Source organism: Lontra canadensis, unplaced genomic scaffold, assembly GCF_010015895.1.
Source record: "Lontra canadensis isolate GAN:19392208 unplaced genomic scaffold, GSC_riverotter_1.0 scaffold16, whole genome shotgun sequence".
Classification (NCBI taxonomy): Eukaryota; Metazoa; Chordata; class Mammalia; order Carnivora; family Mustelidae; genus Lontra; species Lontra canadensis.
The window spans coordinates 5,234,543-5,261,899 of NW_022631010.1; the positions used below are offsets into that span (position 1 = coordinate 5,234,543).

The 27,357-nt window shown below is 43.8% G+C and overlaps 1 pseudogene; it reads right to left on the reverse strand.

The window, feature by feature from the left end:
• Window positions 1-4,643: 4,643 nt before the first annotated feature.
• On the reverse strand, window positions 4,644-27,108 carry LOC116868568 (annotated as a pseudogene).
• Window positions 27,109-27,357: the final 249 nt, after the last annotated feature.

The following is a 27,357-nucleotide window of genomic DNA, read 5'->3' on the forward strand; positions in this document are numbered from 1 at the left end:
GTGTGGGAAAGAGGTTAGAATTTTGGAGGTGGTGATGATTTGTGTCTTAAAGACTTTTTTTTTATTTATTTGACAGACAGATCACAAGTAGGCAGAGAGGCAGGCAGAGAGAGAGAGGATGAGGAGGCAGGCTCCCTGCTGAGCAGAGAGCCCGATGCAGGACTCGATCCCAGGACCCTGAGATCATGACCTGAGCCAAAGGCAGAGGCTTTAACCACTGAGCCACCCAGGCGCCCCTGATTTGTGTCTTAGAGGATGGAAGGGGCCACAGGGAAGGTAGGGCTGGGAGAACACACTGCAAGAAGGAAAGTAACACACCTAGAAACACACCTGGAAGGTTAGGGCTGCCTCTGTTGTCTGTGCTGGGTCTGGGGCCAGCTCTGGGGGAAAAGAGTAGAGGGAAGAAGAAATACTCTTAGAAAGAGAAAGGAACCAGTATATTGGCTTCGTTCTTTCTCACCTCTGCAATGGGCTCTACCCAAGCACAAAGGCTGTGTTGGAACTCTCAGTCTATACTCAGCTGGTGACACTTCAGTGTCTCCGAGTCCATAGTCAGGCACTGACTATTAGGGTGATTTTCCTATTGCTTCCTTGTGAGCTGTGCCTCCTCAGGGATCAATAGGATGTTAAGGCCAGGAGAGGTGTTAGAACAAGAGGAGAGTCCACAGCAGGCCCAAACTGCATATAGGAGATGAGAAGACTCCTTTCCCCTTGTGATGTCACCATCCTATCACATTGTTCTGGAATGATGAATTCCATGCAGGGGTGCCATCCATGGCCTCTGGTGAGGGCTATACAGGAACTTTCCTCCAGGTCCAGTATCCTATACTTCTTCTCACCTTCAGCAGACTTCACATCTCCCATCAGACGCTAAACTCTACAGAGCCCGATATTTCTAGTGCCGTGATGGTCAAGAACATTGGCTTTGCAACCAGATGTAGTTTAGGTTCTAATCCTGAATCCACTTCTTGGTGGCTAACCTACATATCCTTTGACCATGAAATTTTCATTTGTATAGCTGAAATACTCACAATGTATTTGAATATGAAATTTGAAATTTGAATATGAAAATACTTCATAGTCGGCCCTCGGACATTTTCTTTTCCCCTTCAGCATGTGGCACATCCTCTACCCATTTGGCCAAACCAAGAAGGACCCATGTTCTACATCCTCACTTGTCCACTGGTGTCTACACATTCCCAGACCCTGTTAGTTTTACCTCCCAAACACATCTTGAATCTATTTCTCCATCTCCATTGTCATCTCTGTGTGAATGAAAACTATTACTTCCCAATATGCTATCTCCAAATCTTCTGCCCACTGTTAAGCTCTACCTTCTACTTTATCTAGGGTCTTCTACAACACAGATCTGAGTAAACTCCTTTTTTGTGTAAATCATTTTGTAGATTCTCATTGCCCTTGTTTATTAAGACTGCTGTATGGTGTTTGGTCTATGGCATATACTATGTGGTATATCTTACGTTGTATGTGGTATATGATGTATGGTGTATGGTATGTGGTATTTGGCAATGGCATATTGTATATGCCATGTGGTATATTATATGTGGTATACAGTATATTGTATATGGCATATGGTGTGGTACATGGTATGTGGTCTATGGTATATTATGTGGGCATACATGTCTGGTATGTGGTATATAATATATGGTAAGTATAGTGTAAACAATCCATCCTTCCTTGACTTGCTTGGCCCTTAGAGACAAAAGAATCCCCACATTTTCTGGTCCCCCCACAGCCTCTCCCCTTCACATTGAGTTCTCTGGGAAACAGGTGCTGAGATGAATATTAAGCAGATCATTTCCAGGGAGTGCTTTAGGATCCAATGGTGGCTAGGAGAAGGGAGCAGAATTGTATAGAAGAAGTTGAGTTGCAGTGAGGTCCCAAAGAAGACCTCAGCTGATCTCCTGGGGAGCTCGGGTGCTAGGATGTTCCTTCAGAGTTCTCCTGAGCTAGATTGAGAGGTTGGACCTTTACATCCCTGTTGATGAGCCACCGGATGTGGCAAGGTCCCACGCTTGATCTCAGGCATGGTGGCTTTCTTCTGCTGAGGCCATCTCAAAGAGGGCTGACAGCTGAGGGCCATATCCTCAGGCCTGGTGTATCACAGCACCCACCACCCTCCGCAGAGCCCCTTCCACATCAATTCCTCAGGCTCAGGACATGGATTAACTGCATCCCCCACTGAGGTCTTAAAGCTACCCTACCTCACCCAAGCTCTCAGAGTTCCCTGACCCCACTTTGTCTAACCTGGGTTTTACTAATTGGAAACACTTAGGGTGAATATCTTGGAGGACTGAGAAGCAGGTTCTTTTGAGATCTCTGAGGGCCAGGCTTTGGAGTGAGCTCTAGCAGAAGACAGAGGGTAGAGAAAGGAAGAGGAACCTTAGACCTGTGAAGTAAGATAAAATCTGGTTATAGAAAGACAGAAGTCTCCCCATGCCATAATTCCTCACCTTGTCCCCCAACAAGGTGCAAGAGGCAGAGATCCAGCTGAGGACATGATGTTGACATATTCAATAGACTTAATTTTTGAAATAGCTTTACATTTAGAGTAAAATTGTGACAATAGTACAGAGTTCCAATATACAGCTGCACACGGCTTCCCCTCTTATTAGTATCTGACAGTAGCATGGTTTATCTGTGATAATGAACCATTATTATTAACCAAAGTCCATAGTATATTTAGATTTTTGTCTTATCTTGGGTCCTTATAACAAAACAGCATAAACTGGATGCCTTGAAACAACAGGAACTTATTTCTCACAGTCGTAGAGGCTGGAAGTCTGAGATCAGGGTGCCATGATAATTGGATTGTCATGAGAAGTCTCTTTGTGGTTGTGGACTGCAGACAACTTGCATTCTCATGTGTAGGTGGGGTGATCTGGCTGTCTGGCCCCTTTTCATGAGGGCATTGATCCCATTCATGAGGACTCCACCCTCAAGACCTCATTACTTGTCAACGTTCCCACCTCCAAATCCCATCACAATGGGAATCAGATTTCAACACATGAACTTTGGAGAAACAGAAACATTCACTCCAAAAGAGATTTTCTTGGTTTTTACACTTTCTGTTCCAGAATTCGATGCAGGATACCACATTACATTTATTTGTCATGTCTCGTTAGGCTTTTCTCATCTGTTACAACTTCTTCAACTTTCCTTGATGGTGATGGCCTGACAGTTTTGAGGAGTGTTGCTCAGGTATATGGTGGAATGTGGGAATGGTGGGCTTGGGGAGGAAGGTCACAGAAGAAAAGTGCCACTCTTATCACATTATACCATGGAGCACAAACCATGGTGAACTCATGGTGAACTCATGATCACCCGGCTGAACTGTATTTGTCAGATGTCCCCTCTGTAGTTACTCCTTTTTCCTCCTTTCCATTCTGTCCTCTTTGGAAGGGAGTCACAACAAGCAGCTTGTCCTTCATGAGTGGGCAGTTAGGGTCCCCCTCCTGAAGGTGAAGTATCTAGTTGAATCATTTGGGACTTTATGCACAGGCTTTTTTTCTTCTCCTCAATTTATTAATTTATTCAATTACTTATATATAAAACAATATGGGCTCAAAGATTTATTTATATATGGGGTTATAATCAGTTTTAGTAATTCAGGCAGCTATAACAAAACATCCCAGACTAGTGGCTAGTAAACAAAAGAAAGCTCTTGCTCATAGTTGAAGAGGCTGGAGTCTGAGATCATGGAGCCAGCGTGGTTGGGAGAAGGCCCTCACAGATTTCTCCCTGTGTCTCCACATGGCCGAAGTGACTGGGGAGCCCTGGGTTGGGGGGAATCTTCTGTAAGGGCCAATCCCACTCATGAGGATGAAGCACTCATGACCTGCTCATCTTCCAGAGGCTTCCCCTGCCAACACCCATCGCATGGGCTTGAGGATTCCAACACTCAAATTTTGCAGTGACTCGAACATTCAGACCAGAACAGAATCAGATGTACTACTTTACTTATTTGTTGCTCAAACTGTTACACTTTGACCATTGGGAGTTCTTCCAGAAGGTTCCTGTACCTGTTTGACAGACTCCAATCAGTGGGTTATTCGTTTGTTTTTTGCAAATCACTTGCTCACTTTCTGAAGGATATGAAGTTCTGATAGAACTTTTAAACACAAAGAGGAGAGAGTAGTATTTAGTGAAATGGTTTTAGGTACATGTACCAGTGCTGAATGAAGTGAAATGGTATTTTAAAATACAAAATCTGACAGAAACTAGTGTTTTCAATGATGTATTCCCCAATTTATGTTTTAAAAATGCAGGGGCCTAACACATGGCTGTCATTCTGACAACTGAGGATGCAGACAGTCCCTTCTCTGTCAGAGTCCACATCCTATTTGAGGATGAGACAAACACTCACAGGAGGTTCTCAGTTTGCGTGGTGCTGACATGCACGAATGTCAGTTGCCACGGGTCTGTTAAATACCATCAGTCCCCCAAAACATGGTTTCAGTTTCATTTGCCATGGAGGAATTTTCCATGAGCAATTGCTTGAGGTATCAACTTTGCCGCCAGCTCTTCCTCAGGCCACAAATATCTATGTAACTAACAGGTGCTCATCATTGTAAGTAAGAATCATGTCTTTCAAGGCTGGTAGTGGTGGTTCTCTTTGATTCTGTTACTCACTTTACCACAGATAACAATGCAGGTGGTTGTGTTGTCTCCTGCTCTTCCAGTGAGGAACCCTGGTGCCATTGTACAAAAGTGAATAGTGGCCAAGGGGAATTGGCACAAATCTGAAAGTGTGATGGAGAAATGAGAAGAGATAGGACTTAGGTGAAGTTCAAATTGAATGTGAGTGGGGCTCATGAAGGCATAGCTACCAGGGGAATGGTGACAGGGGTGCTGGTCCCCAGAGTGTGGATATGCAGCCAGAGTGAAAGCAAACTTACAAGGTCACTAAGGTGGTGGTGGTGGTTGGGGGAGGGAGGCAAAGGGTAAAAATGTCCAAGAGGTAATGATGCCAGCAAATATTAAAAATAATGATGTAAGGTTTTCACGACATTGAAAGTGCAAGGGATGGAATTTTGGAAGCTGATCCCATTCGAGACTGGAGTGAGGTAATTCAGAAGCTGGCTCTATATGGTCAACCATGCGATCAGAAGGCCAAGTACTGTGCAAACTACTCTTGATGTGTCTTTATAACAACAAATGTTGGAGAGGATGTGGAGAAAGGGGGACCCTCTTACACTGTTGGTGGGAATGCAAGTTGGTAAGTCCACTTTGGAAAATAGTATGGAGGCTCCTCAAAAAGTTAAAAATAGAGCTACCCTATGACCCAGCAACTGCACTACTGGGTATTTATCCCAGAGATACAGATGTAGTGAAAGGAAGGACCACAGGCACCCCAATGTTCATAACAGCAATGTCCACAATAGTCAAACAGTGGGAGGAGCTGAGATGCCCTTCAACAGATGAATGGATAAAGGAGATGTGGTCCATATATCCACCATTGGGGGCACCAATGATTGTGAGAAGGAGCAGCAGGAACTGTGGGCAGGTGGGTCTCTGGGGAAGCAAGGCATTTGGGCAGAGTTGTGGAAGCTTCTAGTTGTTCCTTGTTATAGTTTGGGCCCCTCAGGGAAGGAAGGAGGCAGCAGAGACTGAGGGTAGCATGTAGTAGGGGAGGAAGGAAGGAGTTTTGGGACCCATGTTCACAGTTAATTATCTGTTCATCATTCTAGAAAAGTTCCCCATGTGTCTCCTATGTCATCGGTGCTATTTTCTTCCTGGGACATCTGTTTTGAGAGGACTGCCAACCTGACGTAGGACTCTGCCACCTCAGCCTTCCTCCGTAAGTCCTGATCCCCCTTCCCCATACACTCTTGTCTGTCCCACAGAGGGTCAGGCAGGAACCATCCTCAGAGTAGCCATCTGGCACCTGTCAGCATTCTCTTAGATGTGGAGTCCTTACTCAAATAATTTAGAGATGGTCTCCAAGGGTTCTTCCCACCCAGCTGCCTCTTATTCAGCCTCTCCGTCCACTTTCTTCCCAGAAGCCCTAGGACTCTGTGTGCATTTCCTGACAGTCTTTGATGCCACCCACCTCCTACAGGCCCCCACATACTCTTGGGAGTTGGACACTTCTCAGAGAGATCCCAGAGATTCCTGAGGGTGTGGAGAGAGGTGTATTACCTACTCTTTACTCCAGGTGGTGCTGACCCTCTGTGACCTGTGGGGTGCACCCCTTCCTGACCTGGCTCCTCTGGGACTGAAATTTGCTTGCCCTCCCTGTCCCACAACTTACAGTCAGGCCCTCACTTCCTGTGGGCATAGATAGCAGAGACAGTGATGAGCAGCAGCAGCTTTGGGCCTAGGGTGAGAGCCACCAGGAATAGAGTAGACAGCTCTGGGTCTGGAAATGAAGGAACAGGAGGCACCATCAGGGTAGGCATCTAGGTTCTATTCCCAGGGGCCTCCATTTACATCATTCAAGGTGACTCAAACTTATTAATGTTCTGGAGGTCATTAATATACTCCCTTGTGATCAGACTCAAGGCAGAATTTGGGGTAAGAACTTCTTCATCTCACTCACTCCTTTCTCACTGCCAGGTGTCCTTCTTGAGGGAAAAGGTGGGGAGAATGAACCCTCAGGAATGTGTAAGTTTGGTTTACTGAATTGGTCCTCACACCCTGTGGGGCAGGTCATAGAGCCTCTTTCTGATGAGCCAATAGGCTCACAGTTTACAGACGGTGGACAGATGAGGTGGTTCAGACCCAAGGAAACCCCTCACTTCTGGCCTGCAGGATGACTCTGAGACCTTGTCTTTGGACCAGGACAAAGCCAAACTTTCTGGGCCATAGGGACAAATGTCTGTCTGGCCTCACGTGGAGTGAGAACAGATGTCGCGGTCATTGAGTGGCAAGGCTGCCCTGCTTTGCTCCATGCACATAGTTTGACAACTCCCATGTACAGAGGTGAGGATGGAATCCTCAGGATGACCTGACCTCAGGAGACCTGCTGGATGGACAATACCCTGGGGAGGCAAGGGAATGGGGTCTAGTGCTCAGGAGAGTTTCAAACACCATCCAGCCCACCTGGACCCCAATGCCACTGTCAGTTGACGTCTTTCTGTTAGACACAGGGGTTGGATCTGTAAATATAGTTTCAGATTCTTTGCCTTTTTACAATGACTGGTTTTTAAATATTTACACAAAGAAATTGAAATGATTTTTGAAATATGTGGAATGATTTTAAAGAAGGAGCAGAGAGCTCACCATATTTGCTCCTGGCATGTTAAGAAGATGGCAGGTCTCAGCTGGGGTTTGGGGGTGCTGGACTTTTTCTCTGTTGAAAGGGCTGTATTGCCCATGTTTGTACCTGCTTCTAGAGGGCAGCCTCTAGCAGAGGACTGGAGGAAGTGGGGATACAGAGACTTAGCCAATCCTCTCCATTTAATACACTCAAAAAGAACATCCAGCAAGCCAGCTTTCTGTCTGAGGCTGAATCTTGCTGTGTACCGCATTGTTTTTAACATCTTCCTTTGCCAGTCCTGCCTCCTTCCCATTCTCGCAAACATGGATTGGCAGCACTCCACAGTGAGCGAGTCTGCTTCCCAGGGCAGCTGGCAGGCAGAGTTTATCTGGGAGGGGTCTGGATTGCCAGCTCTAATGAGCACAGTTGGACATGGGTCCCTACCAGTTGGCTGGCCAAGAAGTCCCCAGTCCTGATGGGCAGTAGAACAGGGTAAGTCCTAGTTTGCCCTGGCTGGAACCTCACTGTGGTGACCTGGGCTGGTATAAGCAGAGGAGGGGTGTACTCTGGCAATCTGGAAATGAGTCGATCATTATAAGAACTATAGGTTGGGTGGCTATTGCTGGGCATCAGTCCTTTGCAGGAAGACAATACAATGTGAAGACCAATTGATCACACATGAAAAGTTTTTTTGTGAGTGTCAGAGGACTTCCAGACAATATTGTAGACTCCTAACTCCTAGAGCTGAAGGGCAGAAAAAGCTTGAGGACATAATTGGGTCTAATATAATCACAAAAGCATCAGTGCGACAGAGAGGATTGAATTCTCAGCTACAGTGCACCTGTTCTGCCAAAATAGGGCTGTGATGGGAAATATGAGAGAGAGAGATACTGAATTGTGGGATAGGGACACTGGGGCCAAGGCATTCAAAGCCCACAAGGCACTATTTGGCTGGTGAAGACAAGGCAGCAGCTTAGTTACTCATCTTGGAATATAACCTCTTAACTCAAAGAAAAAACCAATAAAAGGACAGTAAATTCTATGGAAAACTGGTTCTCAGTAGTCCTTGGAGAGCAATCTTAAGAGAAAAATCATAAAATTCAAATGCACAATTTCCTATGCCATTGCCCCTCCCCCCACCTTCATTAGCCACAGGAAAGGGCAGGAGAAACAGACAAGGGCAGGTAGCCAAGGAGTCTGAGAATTATTTGGAAATCCCATCAGCAATATTAAATCCAGCTTAAATTAAAAAATATTGGAAATGTGTCCTGTGGACACAGGACACAGATCATAGGAAGGGATTTCAAAGTACGCTTGACCCAAGAGGGTTGATGCAGAACCCCCAGAGTCTGTGAATATGGTATCTTACACTGCAAGAGGGACTGCGTGGTAATTAGCTAGGGTCTTGAATGGATCATTATCTTGGACTATGGGAATTGGAGCCAACTTAATCACAGAGACACTTACAAGTGAAGGAGGGAGGCAGGAGAATGGGAGCAAGAGGCATGATGACCACAGCAGAGGTCATGCATCCAGAGGCCTTGGCAGAGGAGTGGGGCTGCTTCTAGGAGTTGGAACAACAAGGACACAGACTCTCCCCCAGTTCCCCCAGAAGGAATGCAGTTCTGCCATCCTGTTTTAGACTTTCCACCTCTAGAAATGGGAGATAATGAATGTGTGTTGTTTTAAGCTACTAAGTATGTGCTAATTATTATAGCAACAATAAAAACCCAATACAGGGGCGCCTGGGTGGTTCAGTGGGTTAAAGCCTCTGCCTTCGGCTCGGGTCGTGATCCCAGGGTCCTGGGATTGAGCCCTGCATCGGGCTCTCTGCTCAGCGGGGAGCCTGCTTCCTCCTCTCTCTCCGCCTGCCTCTCAGCCTACTTGTGATCTCTGTCTGTCAAATAAATAAATAAAATATTAAAAAAAAACCAATACAGGGAGGCATGGACATTTTAAAAGGACAGATGTGAATAAAAGGGTCAGGCACAATTTAAAATGCATTATTCTGGGGGGAAGGTAAAAAGGAAGGAAGAGGTGCTGTTTCAAAATTGAGTGGTGAAGAGACAAAGAAAAAATGGGGATGGCAAACTTGGGGTCCTGAAAGAAGAACCAGAAAGATCACAGGACTTGGAACCTCTCCCCCACCGTCCAAGCCAACCAACCAATCCCAAGGCCCAGTACCATATGTGGCCACGCTATACTGAGAGAAGGTAAGTCCATTAAGCTAGAAGTATTGTGAAGTAACCTCAATACCATAAACATGAACAAAAAGAGGTACTTCATTACACCACACCCCTATAGACCCAGGATGGCAGTGGCTGGAGTCTTGGGATGGCCAGGGGAGGTGGCATCTTGGTTCAGCAGTGTCACATAGACATTTTACTCTTGACTCCAGCCTACCAACCCAGACAATCCTAGTATCCATTTCCAGCCTTAAGACACTAGCAAGGTTACTAGTACAGGCACACTGGAAACACCAGACATAATGACCATAGCTTGAGACTCAGTGCAGAACCAAAAACTAAAACCCAAACCCTAGCTGATCCAGAAAAGATGGTATGTACTCATTTCTCCCTGCTCTCCTAATTCAGTATAAGCCTGATCCCTGGAAATCACATAATTCAAGCACAGGAGGACTCTGAAAAGTGGAAGAGGAAGCCAGGTGGGCTAGGTGTCTGTGGGCTGGAGGAGGAACACAGCATCAGGCAACATGGCTCCATACTCCCATGTCCCCAGGCACAGAAGGAGGCCCAGGTGTGTCATTCAAACAAAGAAAAATCTAGACTCAATAATCTCAGTTCTCATTTCAAAAAATGTGGAGGAGCAAAATAAGCAGAAGGGGGAAAAAAAGAGAAGAAAAAGCAATAAAATAGAAAAGAAAAGCAATAGAGAAAATCACTGAAACAAAAGTGGATTCTTTGAAAAGACTCACAAAATCGGGACGCCTGGGTGGCTCAGTTGGTTGGACGACTGCCTTCGGCTCGGGTCATGATCCCAGAGTCTCGGGATCGAGTCCCGCATCGGGCTCCCAGCTCCATGGGGAGTCTGCTTCTCCCTCTGACCTCCTCCTCGCTCATGCTCTCTCTCACTGTCTCTCTCTCAAATAAATAAATAAAATCTTTAAAAAAAAAGACTCGCAAAATCGAAATACTTTTAGCATTTCCAACAACAAACACTATGAGAAATGACACATTTCCCATATGAAGAATGAAATGGGATATCACTACAGATCCTACAAACATCAAGGATAGCAAGGTAATATCATGTGCAACTCTATGGGCAGAAATTTGGACCAAAGAAAAGAAATGGACCAAATTCCTCAAAAGTACAGCTTGCCATGAGCATCCAATATGAAATGAAGAATTTGAGTAGCCATTCAGATTCTTTTCAGATCAACAAAAAAAATTGTAGAGTCGCAGGTGTTTCATAGGAAAATTCTTTCAAGCATTTACAGATGAATGAAAACCAAGTTAGGTGCACAAAATAAAGTTATTGTAGAAGTTTTGGGAACTCTGAATATATATTCCATTTATTCCATAGTCCATGAGGGAATTATTGTTAATTTTATGAAATGTATAATTGTATTGATTTTGTGGAAATATCAATGTCATTAATCACATGGCCACATAAGTATAGACTCCATTTGCTGCTGGATGTGCATGCATGACTAAGTCATCAGTGGACACAATGATGCAACTTTTGCATACTTCTAGTTTTAAGAGATATTTGCTGCCATAATGATTAAAACATCTACAAGGGATAAAGACCACAACTAGGTAAGAAAGAACAAGAGGAGAGGGGTGGCTGGTCTGGCATGGTGACATAATCACTGTCAGGTGAAGAAGCAGGAGGCAGGACCCTAACAATAAGATCATCTCCCTCCCTCTCTTCTTTCTTTCTCTAATGCATATTTATGTCAAAAGATCTATAAATATAAGTACCAAGTCTTACCATTGATCATCTTGGAGTATGGGTTTTGGGTGAAGGAAGCTCACACCAAAATTCTAGTTTATATCTATAAACTTCTGGATTATTCTATTATAAGCATGAATTACTACTTTTCACATAATAAAGGGTAAAATTTAAATGCCAGATCACGTGGCACAAGGCTCACCAGAGTTTCCATCTATGCACTGGTCTTTTTGGTGGGCAGAGGTCTCCAGTATATGGCTTTTGCTGATCACCCGCTGGCCATCATGCTTCACCTTACACGTGAGCACCATCTCCTCTGTGTGGGCAGAGAAATTGACCAGGAGCCAGCTCATCCAGTTAAAGGTCCCATCCTTGTTCTCTATGTTGCTTGAGGCTGTTTCTGTTCGCGACATGTTTCCATTCTCCAGCCAGGTCAGTTGTAGGCGCTGAGGGTAGAACTTTTTTGCTTGGCAGGTGACCTTCACCTGGTCCTCTGCAATGCATTGCTGGGAAACCACCAAGGTGGGCGGAACTGGAAAAGCACAGGGCAGAAGCTCTCACCTTATGGAACAGACAGAACACGGGGAAGGGGCTCGAGAACTTAGCTCCCCCCACACAGCAAGGGAGTCACCCAGAACAGAGCTAGGCGTACAGCTGGTGCTCAAACACTGAGTCTTTGCATATGAACGAAATCCCTAAGCTCAATGCCCAGCACACAGTAGGTGCTCAAGGACTGATGGCTCCTGGTAGGCTAAGAATGAGTGAAATCAAGATACTCAGCCCCACCCATACAGTTGGAATAGAATAACTGTAGCAAAGCAAATGACCTCACCAAGCACACAGTGGCATGGAGTACAGCAGGTGCTCAATAATTGGAATTGCTACTGTAAAGTAAAGGAAACTACCAAGCACAGTGCTTGGTACATGGTAGGTGTTCACCCCGCAGCAGCCATGGAAACAGTAGGAGGGGACGGCACATCTAGGTGCAGGTGACCTGGAGGGTCTGCCAGGGGTCAGACTCCAGGGAAACGAGGGCTTGGGGCAGGGAGCCGGGGAGGGGCTAGACCCGGGCTGGGGCTGTGGGGGAGGGGCATCTACCTCAGAGGACCTCAGACAGGTTGGCAGTCCCACGAAGAGGAGGGCCCCCCTGCTGGGTCATGTGGGTCACCTCGCAGATGACCTGGGAGCGAACGTCCCCCGGGGCCAGCACCAGCCTGGTTGTGCTGGAGATGCTGTAGGACGTTCTGTTTCCCTCTGGGTCCACGCTGGTCTGGGAGGCTGCCAGCTCATTCCCGTTTCTGAACCATCTCAGGGTGATGTTTCTGGGGGAGAAGCTGTGGGACTTGCAGGTGAAGTTCACTGTCTGTCCTGGCAAGGCCCTGACCACCGGGCCCAACACCGCGGGGAGAGAGGGTTTGGCTACAAGAGGAGCATTTGTGAACAGTGAGCATGACTGTGGTCCTCAGCGCTCAGGATACATGTGAGTCGCTGTGGAGAACCCGCCACCCTCTGATAGCGTGCGGAGCGCGGTGTCCTCTCCTCCTCGCACAGAGGAGGCCCTGAGGTTCCAGAGCTGAACTCTGAGTCAGGGGCAGGGCCCAGGTGCAGTTCCATACCTGAGTTCAAGTCCCCCTCTCTCTTCTCTGCCAGGCGACTTCCCACCAATCTGGGCACAGGAAGGATGTTTCTAATGGGTCTGACTATTGGCATCAACTGTTCCTATCTGCCTCCCTGCAAACCTCACTGAGGTCAGAGAGTGTGTGCAGCATTCTGTGCAGGGAAACAGGGGCAGAGCTGGACCCCCATGCAAGCCGGAACCAGGCTGGCCAGTTGACCGCAGGTGTGGCCGGGACACAGCGTGGCTCCCCCTCTGTGAAATGGGACACCAAGCATTTCTCCTTCCTGGGTTGCAGGGAGGGGCAAGTAAAGAAATACTAGCAGTTTTGTTTGGAATTTATCTCTGAAAACGCATATCGAAAGGAGGAGATAACTCAGAAGGTGGGTGACAGTAACCCCAGCCTCATTATAACATTAAGATCCCCCTCTGAATCTTCATCCAAAGCCCTCATAAGTGTTAGCCTTCTTGCCCCTGTTTGGGGTCATAGGTTTGGAAATTATTCCCCAACATCTTACCTGCACAAATAAAGACAACGTTGTGAGGAAACTCCCCCTGGGTGGTCTCTGTCTCTCCCTCACCAAGGAACTAACCTACTTTGGTTCAGGTACAAAGGGGCTGCTCCTTACCCCACATTGCATCCCAGGGGGACTTCTGTGGCCTCCAGCCTTCTTTTCCACAAAAGAGCAAGAGTCCCACCCTCTTGACCCCAACAGTGACCGCCCCCCACCTCTTCCCTTGAAGATTCTCCACTGCAAGTGGTAATGGGGAGAGAAGTCCCTCTGGGTGTCCAGACCTGGTGACTATTTAACAACAGAGGGAAGATGTGGGTTCCCAAAGCTGAGTTTAGAACATGAACTCTTGATCATGGAGCTGAAACACCCTCCAGGAAAACATCTCCCCTGCACCCTTATTCTGCAGAGCCAGGAATGGGGTGCCCGGTGAGGCTGGCACTGTTCAGTGCCTCTATTCTGTCCAGGTCTTTGCCCCAGGCTGCTCAGTGAAGGAGCAACATCACACAAACTGGGGAAAGACTCTGGATGCTCTTACATGTGAGAAGCTGTGTCCTCCAGGAACAGGTTCCACACTTCACGAGATGTTTGTGTAACTGTCTGATCTGGGGGTGTAAAGTAACAACACCCTCTCTCATAACTTTTTTTTTTTAAAAGAGAGATCACAAGTAGGCAGAGAGACAGGCAGAGAGAGAGGAGGAAGCAGGCTCCCCGCTGAGCAGAGAGCCCGACTCGGGACTCGATCCCAGGACCCCGAGACCATGACCTGAGCCGAAGGCAGAGGCTCAACCCACTGAGCCACACAGGTGCCCCTCTCTCATAACTTTTTAAAATGCTTACTACTGAAAAAGACAACATGAGGTTTTCAAGGAGAAGGTCTGAACTTTCTCCTACTTTGACCAGCACAGTTAGCGTGCAGAGAACAGGGCTGCGAGTCCCGATGCTTGGGTTTAATCTTGGCACCTGTGCCTGCTTAGGTCAGGTCCCCTGAGCCTCAGTGTCCTCATCTGTAAAAGGACAGAGATGGGTCCTCCTTGCTACCTCTGGTAAGAGGAGCACCTGTCACAATGAAGACATGGGGTTGGCCTGCTGCCTGCCTTTTCCCCTCTGTCTTTACCCATTCTCAACCAGGGCACCACCTGCGTGGGCAGCTTGGGGAAGAGGAAGGAGCGCTCTTCCAGGAGGAACAGACCTGCCCGGTGCTACTGCTGGTGCCCAAGCAAGGGACGTACGACTGGGAAGTCCTATAATGTCTGCACAGTCATAATAAAGCCACCTGTCCAAATCCAGGGTGTGTGGGGAGACTCAGTCACTATGAAGTCAGTCTCTGAATTGCATGAAGCTTTTCTGGACAGACGCACAACAAATGCCCAGCCTCTGACATCTTCTCCTTCCGGGGTTGTCAGAGTAGACAGCGAGCCTGTGCCTCTTCTCACTGTGATTTTTTGAAGCTGAAAGAAAGTCATTGTCCCACCTCCCTACCCTGTGTGCATATGTCCACACTGGAAGGGAAGGGAGTATAAGCTTCATGATAGAGGAGACTTTGCCTGTTTTGTTCCCTGCTGCTCCAGGGCATCTGAAACAAAGTCAGCATAGCAGGTGCTCAGTAAGTGCTGAGTGGAGAGAAGCCTGGCCACCTAGGAGGGAGTGCTCTCTGGAGACAGGGTGAGCTTGGGCCTTATGACTGGGAAAGCCCCTCAGACTCTCAGTCCCTCATCCCTGGAACCAGAGAGGTGGTCAGGATTGGAAAAGGGAGCTATGGAGTCTGTAGACAAGAGTTCTAGATTTTCCCACCATTTTCTAGCCATGTGGCCTTGAGCAAATAGCATGACCTCTCCAGGCCTCAGCTTCCCTGGTCCATGGAAGGGGTTAAAGTCAGGGGCACTCACCACAACGCCTGATTCTCAGCTGTCAGACAATCTTATTGACCTATTGTCACAACCAAGGGATGGCGGAGGCCCACATCATACTCACTGCTCACGGTGACCTGAGTGCCTGGTCCAGACTTAATCTCTACATCAGGGTACCCTTTCTGGAACTTCACACAGTAGTAGGTTCCTGTGTCTGCTGGGGTGATGTTACTGATGCGGATGGAAAAGTCCATGTTGTTTCTCCTTGTGGCGTCTGAAATATTTGTCACTCAGAGGAAGTGGCCTCCTTTGAAACTGAAGATTAACTCCCAGCCTGGCCCTGTCCCCCTGAGCCACTCAACCTTCCCCAAGGGGAGCAGGGAAGTCATGGTGCAGTGCAAAGTGGCTGTATGTCCGGCTGTGATAGACACTAACTTCTCAGGCTGGATCACCTGCAGTTCTGCCTCACCGGCCACACCTGGAGGGAAAACAGAGCAGTCATTTACTCATCCTTATGTGATCCTGTGTGTTTTCTCAAGTGTTGATCCACAACAGCTCACCGACTGAGTGTGCACTGTGAGCGGACCTTGAGATATACGTGGCGTGTAGTCCTCACCACAAGCCTGTAAGATGAAACTCTATCACAAATGCGGAAATAAGACACAGAGACTCAGTGATAACACGCACTGCAGGTTAGAGTGCCCTGATTGAAGCTGGAGTCCCTCTCTGAAAGTGTCATGCTTCACCAAATGTTTCTGGTTGTCCACTTTCTGGCCTCATGGAGTGTTGTTCTTTCTGGACCCTTGTATTCAGTGGGACCATGAGACTTCTTTAAACTACTGTGTGTGAGCTAAAGGAAGGGATGTGTTTTCTGGGCTGTGCATTGAACTTCAGGAACCTCTGTGGATCAACTTCCTTCTTCCATATGCATGTGTCCATGCTGGAGTCTGTTGATCAGTCTGGATACTCGAGTGACAGTGATGACAGAGCTTTTGACAAAAAATGAACAGGTAGTTTAAATGAGCGGTAAAAGAGAGTTTCAAATCCCTTTGGCTCCCCCCCTCCCAAATGCAATCATATTATATCAGCTTCTAAATGCTGCTATAGCAAATTATTAAAAATGTAATGTCTGAAAACTGCATAAATGTACTGTTTTATAATTCTGGATCAGGAATCCAAAATTGCTATTCCTGGACTAAGACCAAGGGTCAACCAAGCTGCATTTCCTCTGGAGGTCTGTCCCTTGCCTTTCCAAATTCTAGAATCTACTGACATTCCTTTTCTCATGGTTCCCATCTTCCCATCACTCCAAATTCTCACCTCTATTGTGACTTATCCTTTTCTAACTTTGACTTTCCTGCCTCCTTCTTATAAGGATCCTTGTGAACATATTGAGACCGCTTTGATAATCTAGGATAATCTTTAGGTCAAGAGTCTTAAGTCAGCCATTTTTGCAAAATCTCTTTTGTCATGTAAGAGAAAACTGTTCACAGGTTCTGGGCATTAGGATATGGACCTCTTGCGGGGGGGCATTGTTTCATTGACCGGATGTCTCCCCAGACATTATGGAAACCAGTTACTGTAAAACAAACAAACAAACAACAAACAAACAAATCCTTTGTCTAGGCCATTATCACAGAGGCTGATTGAGCAGGTAACTTACTGGAATCTCTAAGAAGAAATATTGAAGAAGTGAACTAGTGAAGGAGTTTGTGAAATTAAACTAGAAATCAATAACAGAAGAATAAATCGAATATTCTCAAATATATTGACATAAAACAACACACTCTTTAAAAAAATCAAAAGGCCCAAGAAAGAATCACAGGGGAAATTAGAGAACATATTGATTTGAATGAAAATGGAAACACAACATGCCCAAATCTGCAGTCTGTGGTGAAAGCTGTGCTAGAGTTAAATTTAGAGATGTAATGCCTACATTAAAGAAAGATCACAAATCTATTAACAACCATACACATTAAGAAATCAGACAAAGAAAAGAAAAATAAATCCCAATCCCAAAGCTAGCAGAATGAAGGAAATAAAAAGACTAGTATAGAGTGAAAGAAAATGTTAATAGAAAAACAACAGAGAATATAAAAAAGCCCAAGAATAGTTCTTCAGAAAAAACAATATGATTCACAAAACTTTAGCTAGATTGGCTAACAGGAAAAAAAAAGGTAGAGAGAGAAGACTTCATTAGCTAATATCAGAAACAAGAGAAAGATTTTACTAGCCATTTTTATAGCAATAAAGGGGATTCTAAAAGAGTACATCGAAAATTGCACACCAATAAATTGAATAACCTAGATTAAATGGACAAATTTCTAGACACACACAATTTATGAAGACTGAATCATAAAGACATAGAAAATATGAATAGAATATCACTGGTAAGATCATTGAATCAATAATCAAAAAATTCCCAACAAAGAAAAGTCCAGGACTATGTAGCTTTACTGGTGAATTCTTAAAATTTTCATTTTTAAAAAAAAACTTCATTTATTTATTTTAGAGAGACAGAGAGAAAGGAAGAGGGAGTCGGGGGGAGGCAGAGGGAGAGGGACAAGCCAACTCTGCGCTGAGCATGGAACCTGACTTGGGGTACAATTCCACAACCCTGAGATCAGCCAAAATCAAGAATCAGATCCTCAACTGAGGATATCTGAATGACTGAGTCATTCAGGTATCACCCTGCCAAACTTTTAAAGAAAAACTAACACTAATCCTCTCCAAACTACTCCAAAAAATTAAAGACTTAGGAAGACTCCTAGGTCATTTCGAGTCTTTTTGAGACTCATTCTAGGGCAGCAAAGAATACAAAGAATACCAGCAAAGATACCACAGGCAACAAAGAAACTACAAGAAAACTACACACCGTATCTTATCTGAATACTGATGCAACAATGTTCAACAAAACATCAGCTAACCAAACTCCATAGCATATTAAAAGAATTATACACAATAATCAAGTGGGATTTCTTCCTGGAATGCAAGAATGATTCAACATAAGAAAACCAGATAGGGTAATAGGACACATTTATAGAGCGAGAAAAAAATTACCATGGTCATCTCATTTGATGCAGAAAAATCACTTGACAAAAGTCAACATTTTTCATGATTAAAAACAATAAACTAGGAAGAGATGGAAACTTACACAAAATGAGAAAGTCATATGAGAAAACTAGAACTACCTCATCCTTGATGATGAAAGTGTGAAAGTTTTTTCTCTAAGATCAGAAACAAGGCAAAGATGCCCACTTTGACCACTTCTATTCAACACAATACTGGAAATTCTAGAAAATGCAATAGTCAAGAAAAATAAATAGCATTCAAGTTGCAAAGGAATAAGTAAAACTATCTCCCTTTGCACATGACATGATTTCATGGGTAGCAATCCTAAAGATTTCACACATAAAAGTAAACTGTTAGAGTTAGTAATAAATTCAGTTAGTTTGTGTTATATAAAATCAACAGTCAAAATCAGATGCATTTCTACACAGTAGTGACGAACAACTCAAAAAGGAAATTCAGCAAGCTATTCCACTTACACTAACATAAAAAAGTATAAAGCACTTAGAAGTAAATTTCTGCATGGAAATGAGTCACTTGTACACTAGAAAGTGCAAAACATTGCTGAAAGAAATGAAAGAAGACATAAATAAATGGAAAAACATCCCCCATTAGTGATTGGAAGATTTTACATTGTTAACTTGTCAATGCTACCTAAAGCAACCTACACATTCAATGCAAGCACTTCCAAAATCCCCAGGGCATTTTAAAAAAATAAATAGAAAATTCCATTTTAAAATTCATATGCAATCTCAAGGGACCCCAAATCACCGAACAATCTTGGAAAGAACATATTTGGAGAATTCACGCTTCTTGATTTGAAAACCTACTACCAAGTATAATAATCAATACTGTGAAATGACAATAAAATAGAGATATAGAGCAATGGAATAGAATAAGAGAGCCCAGCAATAAACCCTCACACATAAGATCAAAGGATTTGCAACAAAGGTGCTTACCTTTCAATGGGGATGGGAGGAGGAACAGTCTTTTCAGCATAAAGTGCTGGGAAAACTGAATATCTACATGCAAAGAATAAAGTTGAACCCTCACTTTATATAGAAAAATGAACTCAAATTGGATGAAGGGACCTAAATGTAAAAGTTAAACTATAAAATTCTGAGGAAAATAAGTGTAGGCAAAACTCATGATACTGGATTTGGCAATGACTTCTTGGACATCACACTAAGAGCATACATAACAAAATAAAAATATAAAAATTGGATTTCATCAAAATTAAAGACTTTTGTGCAGAAGAGGGCAATATCAAAAGTGAAAAGGCAACTCAGAGAATGGGAGAAAATATTTGCAAAGCATATGTCTCATAAAGGATTATTAACAAGCATATAAAAAGAACTCCTACAATTCAAGAAGAAAATAACAAAAAGCCCAATTAAAAAATGGACCAAGGACTAGAGTAAACGTTTGTCCAAAGAAGGTGTTCAAATAGTGAAAAAGTACATGAAAAGATATTGAACATCACTACTCATTAGAAAAATGAAAGTTAGAACCACAATGAGATACCCCTTAATCCCTTAGAATGGCTTTGTTAAAAGCAAAACAAAACACAATACAATATAAAAAAAAATCAGAAAATAAGTGTTGAGTAAGTTGTGGATAAATTGAAATTCTTGGACATTGTTGGTAGGAATATAAAATGATGTGACCACTGCGGAAACAGGGGTATTTTCTTTAAAATTTAATTATATATAATTTACCATATGATTCAACAATTCTATTCTTAGGTAAATATGCCCCAAATTATAAGAAGGTACTGAGATAATTGTACATCAATGTTCATAGCAGCATTATTCATGATAACTGAAAGGTAACAGAAAAAAATTCATTTCTATCAGTAGATAAATGGATAAACAAACTGTTGTATATAGATATATGCAATGGAATATTATTTAGCCTTAATAAGCAATGACAATCTGATATGTTCTATAATGTGAATGAACCTAAAAAAATACCCTAAGTGAAAAAAGTCAGACACAAAAGGACAGATAATATGATTCCACTTATATAAAGTGCCTAGAAGAGACAAATCCATAGATAGAGAAAAGTAGACTAGGGCACCTGGGTGGCTCAATTGGTTAAGCATCTGCCTTCCATTCAGGTCATATCCTAGGGTCCTGGGATAGAGGCCCATGTCTTGCTTCCTGCTCGGCGGGGAGACTGCTTATTCCTTTCCCTCTGCCTCTGCCCCCAGCTTATGTTCTTTGTCTCTCAAATAAATAAATAAAATCTTAAAAAAAAAACTAGATAGAGATTACCAGTGGCCATGGTGGGAAGAAGGAATGGGGAATTCTTGATTAATGTGTGCAGAGTATCTGCTTAGGATGTTGAAAAAAATCCCTGAAATATACAGTGGTTCTGGTTTCACAACATTGTGAAAGTACTTAAGGCCACTGTATTGTAACCTTAAAAATGGTTGAAACAGTAGATTTTACACTACGTATATTTTATGTAGTGTAAGAATTATGTACTCAAAGAAGGTGATGGGCCCATGTAGAGCCTTTGAGTGGACTAAATGGCTCAAGGGAAAAGAGAAAATGTTCTAGGGGCTGGTAGATTTGAGAAACCTGCCCTTGAATGGGCAGATAGAACCATGGGAGTAACCAAGCAAGGGTACCAGGAGGCTTCAAACTCGTGTTTTGAAAAGAATTGTGGGTAGTTCTATATCTGGACAATGAGTTACACATTGAAGGGACACGAATCACCTTCAGGCAATCACTTAACTGCAAGGGCAAGACTTTGCAGTTTGATTTCCCTGCCTCAGTGACAAGCCAGTCCCTGGAGACTGACATCAAGAAATACAAAATCATTTCTTCTTACTTGAAGTGTCCTCAAAACCAGGCAGGGATATAAATCAGAGAAGCAGGCTGCTGGTGCATCACACATACACCCAATGTTTTTTTCCATTTCTTAGCTACTCCTCAGGGAGGAAATTTGTGGTTCACCCTTGCAGAGTGTGAGCTGGTAAAGCCCATATACTTAGGATTATTTGCAACCAAACATGCCCTAAGGAGGGCACATGCTATTATAGGCAGGCCTTGGTGTGCCAAGAACATCAGGTGCTTTGGTTTCTAAGTCTTGAGGAGAAGATTGGAGTTGGGAAGCCTAACTGCTAGGACAATAATGGGAAGAAATAGGAATGCACCATAGAGGGAGAAATGGAGGGAATATGAGAGAGAAGAGATCAGAGAGTCAAGAGGATCCAGGGAAAGGTAAAAACTCTGCCATCTGTATATCTACAATCCTCACAGTTCATCTCTGGCCCAGGCCTTGCCCCTAAACTCTGATTATTTTTAAAATTTTTTTAAATTTATTTTCAGCATAACAGTATTCATTGTTTTTGCACCACACCCAGTGCTCCATGCAGTCCATGCCCTCTCTAATACCCACCACCTGGTACCCCCAACCTCCCACCCGCCCACCTCTTCAAACCCTTCAGATTGTTTTTCAGAGTCCATAGTCTCTCATTGTTCACCTCCCCTCCCAATTTCCCTCAAATGCCTTCTCCTAACTCCCTATGTCCTCCATGCTATTTGTTATGCTCCACAAATAAGTGAAACCACATGATAATTGACTCTCTCTGCTTGACTTATTTCACTCAGCATAATCTCTTCCAGTCCCGTCCATGGTGCTACAAAAGTTGGGTATTCATCCTTTCTGATGGAGGCATAATACTCCATAGTGTATACTCCACATCTTCCTTATCCATTCATCCGTTGAAGGGCATCTTGGTTCTTTCCACAGCTTGGCGATTATGGCCATTGCTGCTATAAACATTGGGGTACAGATGGCCCTTCTTTTCACTACATCTGTATCTTTGGGGTAAATACTCAGTAGTGCAATTGCAGGGTCATAGGCAAGTTCTATTTTTAATTTCTTGAGGAATCTCCACACTGTTCTCCAAAGTGGCTGCACAAACTTGCATTCCCACCAACAGTGTAAGAGGGTTCCCCTTTCTCCACATGCCCTTCAACACATGTTCTTTCCTGTCTTGCTAATTTTGGCCATTCTAACTGGTGTAAGGTGATATCTCAATGTGATTTTAATTTGATCTCCCTGATGGCTAGTGATGATGAACATTTTTTCATGTGTCTGATAGCCATTTGTATGTCTTCATTGGAGAAGTGTCTGTTCATATCTTCTGCCCATTTTTTGATATGATTATCTGTTTTGTGTGTGTTGAGTTTGAGGAGTTCTTTATAGATCCTGGATATCAATCTTTTGTCTGTACTGTCATTTGAAAGTAGAAATAATCATCAGAAGTTATTATCAACAGTTATATTCCAATAAGCTAAGCAACCTAGATGAAATGGATGCATTCCTGGAAAACTGTAAACTCCCAAAATTGAACCAGGAAGAAATTGACAACCTAAATAGACCGATATCTAGTAACGAAATTGAAGCAGTGATCAAAAACCTCCCAAAAAACAAGAATCCAGGACCTGATGGATTCCCTGGGGAATTCTACCAAATGTTCAAAGAAGAAATAACATCTATCCTCCTGAAGCTGTTTCAAAAAATTGAAGCAGAAGGAAAACTTCCAGACTCTTTCTATGAAGCCAGCATTACCTTGATCCCCAAACCAGGCAAAGACCCTACCAAAAAGGAGAATTTCAGACCAATATCACTGATGAATATGGATGCTAAGATTCTCAACAAGATCCTAGCAAACAGGATCCAACAGCACATTAAAAAGATTATCCACCATGACCAGGTGGGATTCATTCCTGGCTACAAGGATGGTTCAAATCAATCAATGTGATTTAATAAGAAAACAAATTAATAAGAAAAGAGAGAAGAACTACATGGTCCTCTCAATTGATGCAGAAAAAGCATTTGACAAAATCCAGCGTCCGTTCCTGATTAAAACGCTTCAAAGTATAGGGATAGAGGGAACATTCCTGAACTTTATAAAATCTATCTATGAAAGACCCACAGCAAATATCATCCTCAATGGGAAAAAGCTTGCAGCCTTCCCGTTGAGATCAGGAACACGACAAGGATGCCCACTCTCACCATTCTTGTTCAACATAGTATTAGAAGTCCTAGCAACAGCAATCAGACAACAAAGAGAAATAAAAGGTATCCAAATTGGCAATGAAGAAGTCAAACTCTCTCTCTTCGCAGATGACATGATTCTTTATATGGAAAACTCAAAAGACTCCACCCCCAAACTACTAGAACTCATACAGCAATTCAGCAACGTGGCAGGATACAAAGTCAATGTACAGAAATCAGTGGCTTTCTTATACACTAACAATGAAAATACAGAAAGGGAAATTAGAGAATAGATTCCATTTACTATAGCACCAAGAACCATAAGATACCTGGGAATAAACCTAGCCAAAGAGGTAAAGGATCTGTACTCGGAAGAACTACAGAACACTCATGAAAGAAATTGAAGAAGACACAAAAAGATGGAAGGCCATTCCATGCTCTTGGATCAGAAGAATAAACATTGTTAAGATGTCTATACTGCCTAGAGCAATCTATACTTTTAATGCCATTCCCATCAAAATTCCACCGGTATTCTTCAAAGAGCTGGAGCAAATAATCCAAAAATTTGTATGGAACCAGAAGAGACCCCAAATTGCTAAGGAAATGTTGAAAGACAAAAATAAAACTGGCGGCATCACATTACCTGATTTCAAGCTTTACTACAAAGCTGTGATCACCAAGACAGCATGGTACTGGTATAAAAACAGAAACATAGACCAGTGGAACGGAGTACAGAGCCCAGATATGGACCCTCAACTCTATGGTCAGTTAATCTTCGACAAAACTGGAAAAAATATACAGTGGAAAAAAGACAGTCTCTTCAATAAATGGTGCTGGGAAAACTGGGCAGCTGTATGTAGAAGAATGAAACTTGACCATTCTCTTACACTGTACACAAAGATAAACTCGAAATGGATAAAAGACCTCAACGTGAGACAGGAATCCATCAGAATCCTAGAGGAGAACATAGGCAGTAACCTCTTCAATATCAGCCACAGCAGCTTCTTTCAAGATATGTCTCCAAAGGCAAAGGAAACAAAAGAGAAAATGAACTTTTGGGACTTCATCAAAATCAAAAGCTTCTGCATAGCAAAAGAAACAGTCAAGAAAACAAAGAGGCAACCCACAGAATGGGAGAAGATAAATTCTGATTTTTATGTACAACCAGCCACTCAACATTTTTCTTAAGTAGAAATAAACCTCTCAAAACAAAACAACAAAACAAAACAAAACAAAACAAAACAAAACAAAACCTCTCAGGGCTAACATGTCTCAAACTGAAATCTTCAGTTTCCCAAACACCCTTGTACTTCTCAGCTGAGGCACCTTATTCTCTTAGATGCTCAGGTCCCAAGCCCTTAGAGCCTGTCTGTCTATCTGTCTCTCTCTCTCTCTCTCTCTTTCTTTCTCTCTCTCTCTTTTTCCTTTTCCTTCTTTCTTTTTTTCTTTCTTTCTAAATTGTGGTATGTTTAGTAGTCACCATAACAATACATCATTGGCTTTTTTTTTTTTGAGTCTTTTAAAATTATTAACATATAGTGTATTATTTGTTTCAGGGGTACAGGTCTGTGATTCATCAGTCTTACACAATACACAGCACTCACCATAGCATATACCCTCCCCAGTGTCCACCACCCAGCCACCCTATCCCTCCCATCCGTCACCCCTCCAGCAACCCTCAGTTTGTTTCCTGAGATTAAGAGTCTCTTATGGTTTATCTCCCTCTCTGGTTTCATCTTGAACCTCTGTCTTGTTTCTCAAATTCCTTATATCAGTGAGATCGTATGATTGATGTAGTGTTCAATGATTCATTATTTGTGCATTTGTGTGTTCGTTACAACACGTGCCCTCCTGAATACCCATCACTGGGCTAGCCCATCCCCCCACCCCTCTCCCTTCTGAAGCCGTCAGATTGTTTCCTGGAGTCCATAGTCTCTCATGGAGCCTTTCTTTCCCACCCCAATCCTATGCATTAGGAATTGTGTTGGCTTCCCTCTGCAGGCACCCACAATCTGACCCCTTTCCCATTTCTTTCCTGACTGCTATCTTGGTTAAAAGTGATTTTCCCTCTTTGTATGAGTGCAGTGATCTCTTGAGGCTCTAGTTTCTTCTATTTATGCCCTGTGGTAGTCTATTCTCAACCAAACGCTAGAATAATTTAAAATTCATGTGACTTCTGTCTTCAAAACCTTACAATGGCAACCATTTCACTCAGAGTAAAAGTCCTAATACTTAGGGCCCCACAGGTGGCTCAGTCAGTTAAGCATCTGCCTTCAGCTCAGTTCTTGATCCCAGGATCCCGGGATCAAGCCCCATGTCAGTCTCCCTGTTCAGTGAGGGGTCTGCTTCTTCCTCTCCCTCTTACCCTTCCACCTCCCACTTGTGGTCTCTCTCTTGCTTTCTCTCAAATAAATAAATAAAATCGTTTTTTTTTTTTTAAAGTCCAAATACTAGAACAGAGCAGGAGAATTCTGTTCTCATGTTGTTCCCATGCTATTCAGGAAGGCTCTTCCTCCAGAAAAGTCACATGGCTCACTCCTTGAACTTCTTACAATCTTTGCTCCATTCTACCTCCTCAATGAGGCCCACCTCGGCTACCTGTTTAAATACATCCTACCTGAAGATTCTCTCATTGTCCTATCCAGCTGTACTGTCATTCTTTTTTCTTAACACTCATTGCTTTCTGTATTCTATGTTATTTACTGATTTGTCATGTCTTCCTGTCCTTTCCTCCACTATGATAGAACTTCCACAAGGACAACTGCTTTGTCTCATCTGTACAGATGCAGGCATTTCCGGGTGTGTGTGGCACATGGTGGTGTTTGAGAAATTGGAAAAGTTATTCCTTATGAAATCTCCTGAGGTCTGGAGGTGTCAGCTGGTACTAGATGATGGGGATCAGGATATACAAATGTGGATGTAATTATAGATGCCAATCAGGCAGGAGTCTTCACATCTTTTATCCCCTTCTTCCCTTCCCATCCCGATCCAGCAGGGAAGGGGATCTCTAAGGTAGTAATGCACAAAGTTCTACTCATTTTACCAAGACAGAAGTTTGCTTGTCTTAAGAGCTCAGTGGAGGGTGAGCAATAAGTCTAGAGAATTAGGAAAGAGGGTGAGTAGCTGAGAAGGAATCACACATCTGTTCAATGTACATTTCATGTAGACTGGACCTGATGTGAAGAGAACAATATGGAAATCATTTTTAGGAATTTCATGTGTGTGTATGTGTGTGTGTGTGTGTGTGTGTGTGAGCGTGCATGCCTGGGATATGTACCCTTCCTTACACCCACTCATATGCACATACACACACACACACACACACAAGTGCGTTCACACGTATACATAAAGTATAGCCTACCATGTTAGTATACAGATTGTTCTGAGGAGTAAATGAAATGGTAATACATGTTAAAGGCCCAGTAAAAAATTCGGCACATGGGAAACATCATTAACAAGAGTTTGTGAATACACGCAGCACAGTGGAACTCTGGAGACCTCTGCGTGTGATGCGTGATGGCTCTTCTGTTTGCCTCTCTGTGTTTTCTGATGTTTCTGCAATTGGCCTCCATGGAGGAGCCTGGAGCTGAGTGGCCTGGACATGAACCCCAGATACTCCACTGACTTACGTAGGTGACACTGGGCTGGTTGCTCTCTCTGCCTCAGTTTCCCCATCTGCTAGTCAGGAGTACAGTCATAGCTACCAGGCAGGCCTTCTGTGGATGGTCTGGGTAGCACACCTGTGTTTACCAGGAGGCCCCCAAATGCCCAGGGGCAGGGAGAGGTTGAGGAGGCAGGGAATGGGGAGTCTCCACCAAGGCAACACTCACCTGTGAGTCCCAAGAGCAAAGCCAGCAGCAGGTGAGGAGGAGGGCAGGGTCCGGAGGCAGGGGCCCACATTGTAGAGGCCTGAGGATCCCACTCTCTACAAATGTGTGTGCTGGGGCAATGGGGCCTCTGTTCTGTGTTCTCTGTTCTATCTGTGATAGAAGAGGAAGCGTGCATGATTAGTAACAGGATTGTGAGGCAGCAATCTGCTTCTGGATTGTGAAACAGAGGTCAGACAGAGAATGCCTCACATGGTGATAGGGGCCTCTTCTTACATTTCAGAGAGAGTGGTCAGGCTCAGCAGGAATGATGTTTCCTGCCCGCCTGGGG